The sequence below is a fragment of the Rutidosis leptorrhynchoides genome, chromosome 11, assembly GCF_046630445.1.
Source record: "Rutidosis leptorrhynchoides isolate AG116_Rl617_1_P2 chromosome 11, CSIRO_AGI_Rlap_v1, whole genome shotgun sequence".
In the NCBI taxonomy this organism is placed as follows: Eukaryota; Viridiplantae; Streptophyta; class Magnoliopsida; order Asterales; family Asteraceae; genus Rutidosis; species Rutidosis leptorrhynchoides.
The window spans coordinates 376191105-376195042 of NC_092343.1; positions in this window are offsets into that span (position 1 = coordinate 376191105).

The window sequence follows — 3938 nt, forward strand, 5'->3', positions numbered from 1 at the left end:
TGTCTTGAGCTTATTGACCTCGGTTCTGGGACGGTACTTCTCGTTCATCAAGTGCTTGAATGCTGACCACGGTAGTGCGTACGCATCATCTTGTCCCACTTGCTCTAGATAGGTATTCCACCATGTTAACGCAGAACCTGTGAAGGTATGCGTAGCGTACTTCACTTTGTCCTCTTCAGTACACTTACTTATGGCAAACACCGATTCGACCTTCTCGGTCCACCGTTTCAATCCGATCGGTCCTTCGGTTCCATCAAATTCCAAAGGTTTACAGGCAGTGAATTCTTTGTAGGTGCATCCTACACGATTTCCTGTACTGCTAGATCCAAGGTTATTGTTGGTATGTAGCGCAGCCTGTACTGCGGCTATGTTTGAAGCTAGAAAAGTACGGAATTCCTCTTCATTCATATTCACGGTGTGTCGAGTAGTCGGTGCCATTTCCTTCAAAATAGTTAAATGGAACAAGTTAATCATACAGAATATTAAGAGTAGTTAATAGTATTTCGTAGCATAATATGAACTCATTTATAAAAGCTTTTTCTTCATATTAGCGTTTTATAAGTTTAAATTCGGGTAGTACCTACCCGTTAAGTTCATACTTAGTAGCTAATATACAATTCAACTACTACAATTCTATATGAAAAACTGATTATAATAATATTTCGCGTTCAAACTTTTATACAATATTTTACAAACTTACAATACCGCTTATTTTACATAAAGCATGAAATATAGCACACAATAACTTTGATACAAGATAGTTGTGAAGATAATTCTAGCTAATACACAAGTCGTTCAGCAAAGGCAATAAAGACACGTAATTCATACGTCCAGAAACAAGTCATGCATTCTGGTTTTACTAGGACTACTTCCCATCCTTGGTCTTGTGCAACATAACCGTTATGGCCGTTGATAAGACAGCGTGTTGTAACGTCGTCAAAGGGACGAGGGTTACGTAATGTCCAACAGTCCCGTAACAATCTAAAAACCTCATTTCTTACCCCAATTACCGACTCCGTCACTTGTGGAAATGTTTTGTTTAATAGTTGTAGCCCGATGTTCTTGTTCTCACTCTGGTGAGAAGCGAACATTACTAATCCGTAAGCATAACATGCTTCTTTATGTTGCATGTTAGCCGCTTTTTCTAAATCACGAAGTCCAATATTCGGATATATTGAGTCAAAATAATTTCTTAACCCGTTGCGTAAAATAGCATTTGGGTTCCCCGCAATATATGCGTCAAAGTAAACACATCGTAACTTATGGGTTTCCCAATGTGATATCCCCCATCTTTCAAACGAAAGTCTCTTATAAACCAAGACATTCTTGGAACGTTCTTCGAATGTCTTACAAACTGATCTCGCCTTAAATAGTTGTGCCGAGGAATTCTGGCCGACTCTAGACAAGATTTCATCAATCATGTCTCCGGGTAGGTCTCTTAAAATATTGGGTTGTCTATCCATTTTGTGTTTTTAAACTGTAAAATAGACAAGAGTTAGATTCATAAAAAAATACTTATTAATACAAGCAATTTTTACATATATCATAAAGCATACGAACACTATATTACATATATTACACCACACGAATACAACTATCTTATTTCGACTCGCTCGTTTCTTCTTCTTCTTCGGTTTTGGTTCGTTTTGCCAAGTTTCTAGGGATATATGATGTTCCCCTAATACGAGCCGTCGTGATCCACATTGGTTTAGAAAAACCTGGTGGTTTAGAGGTTCCCGGGTCATTGTTACAACTTAAGGACTTCGGGGGTTGACGATACATATAAAGTTCATCGGGGTTGGAATTAGATTTCTCTATTTTTATGCCCTTTCCCTTATTATTTTCTTTTGCCTTTTTAAATTCAGTTGGGGTAATTTCTATAACATCATCGGAATTCTCGTCGGAATCCGATTCATCGGAGAATTGGTAATCCTCCCAATATTTTGCTTCCTTGGCGGAAACACCATTGACCATAATTAACTTTGGTCGGTTGGTTGAGGATTTTCTTTTACTTAACCGTTTTATTATTTCCCCCACCGGTTCTATTTCTTCATCCGGTTCCGATTCTTCTTCCGGTTCCGATTCTTCTTCCGGTTCCGACTCTTCTTCCGGTTCCTCTTCGGGAACTTGTGAATCAGTCCACAAATCATTCCAATTTACATTTGACTCTTCATTATTATTAGGTGAGTCAATGGGACTTGTTCTAGAGGTAGACATCTATCACATAATATCAAACGCGTTAAGAGATTAATATATCACATAATATTCACATGTTAAAAATATATAGTTTCCAACAAAATTTGTTAAGCAATCATTTTTCAAGTAAACACGGTCGAAGTCCAGACTCACTAATGCATCCTAACAAACTAGATAAGACACACTAATGCAAAATTCTGGTTCTCTAAGACCATCGCTCTGATACCAACTGAAATGTCCCGTTCTTATTGATTAAAAACGTTCCATATTAATTGATTTCGTTGCGAGGTTTTGACCTCTATATGAGACGTTTTTTTCAAAGACTGCATTCATTTTTAAACAAACCATAACCTTTATTTCATCAATAAAGGTTTAAAAAGCTTTACGTAGATTATCAAATAATGATAATCTAAAATATCCTGTTTACACACGACCATTACATAATGGTTTACAATACAAATATGTTACAACAAAATAAGTTTCTTGAATGCAGTTTTTACACAATATCATACAAGCATGGACTCCAAATCTTGTCCTTATTTAAGTATGCGACAGCGGAAGCTCTTAATAATCACCTGAGAATAAACATGCTTAAAATGTCAACACAAATGTTGGTGAGTTATAGGTTTAACCTATATATATCAAATCGTAACAATAGACCACAAGATTTCATATTTCAATACACATCCCATACATAGAGATAAAAATCATTCATATGGTGAACACCTGGTAACCGACATTAACAAGATGCATATATAAGAATATCCCCATCATTCCGGGACACCCTTCGGATATGATATAAATTTCGAAGTACTAAAGCATCCGGTACTTTGGATGGGGTTTGTTAAGCCCAATAGATCTATCTTTAGGATTCGCGTCAATTAGGGTGTCTGTTCCCTAATTCTTAGATTACCAGACTTAATAAAAAGGGGCATATTCGATTTCGATAATTCAACCATAGAATGTAGTTTCACGTACTTGTGTCTATTTTGAAAATCATTTATAAAACCTGCATGTATTCTCATCCCAAAAATATTAGATTTTAAAAGTGGGACTATAACTCACTTTCACAGATTTTTACTTCATCGGGAAGTAAGACTTGGCCACTGGTTGATTCACGAACCTATAACAATATATACATATATATCAAAGTATGTTCAAAATATATTTACAACACTTTTAATATATTTTGATGTTTTAAGTTTATTAAGTCAGCTGTCCTCGTTAGTAACCTACAACTAGTTGTCCACAGTTAGATGTACAGAAATAAATCGATAAATATTATCTTGAATCAATCCACGACCCAGTGTATACGTATCTCAGTATTGATCACAACTCAAACTATATATATTTTGGAATCAACCTCAACCCTGTATAGCTAACTCCAACATTCACATATAGAGTGTCTATGGTTGTTCCGAAATATATATAGATGTGTCGACATGATAGGTCGAAACATTGTATACGTGTCTATGGTATCTCAAGATTACATAATATATAATACAAGTTGATTAAGTTATGGTTGGAATAGATTTGTTACCAATTTTCACGTAGCTAAAATGAGAAAAATTATCCAATCTTGTTTTACCCATAACTTCTTCATTTTAAATCCGTTTTGAGTGAATCAAATTGCTATGGTTTCATATTGAACTCTATTTTATGAATCTAAACAAAAAAAGTATAGGTTTATAGTCGGAAAAATAAGTTACAAGTCGTTTTTGTAAAGGTAGTCATTTCAGTCG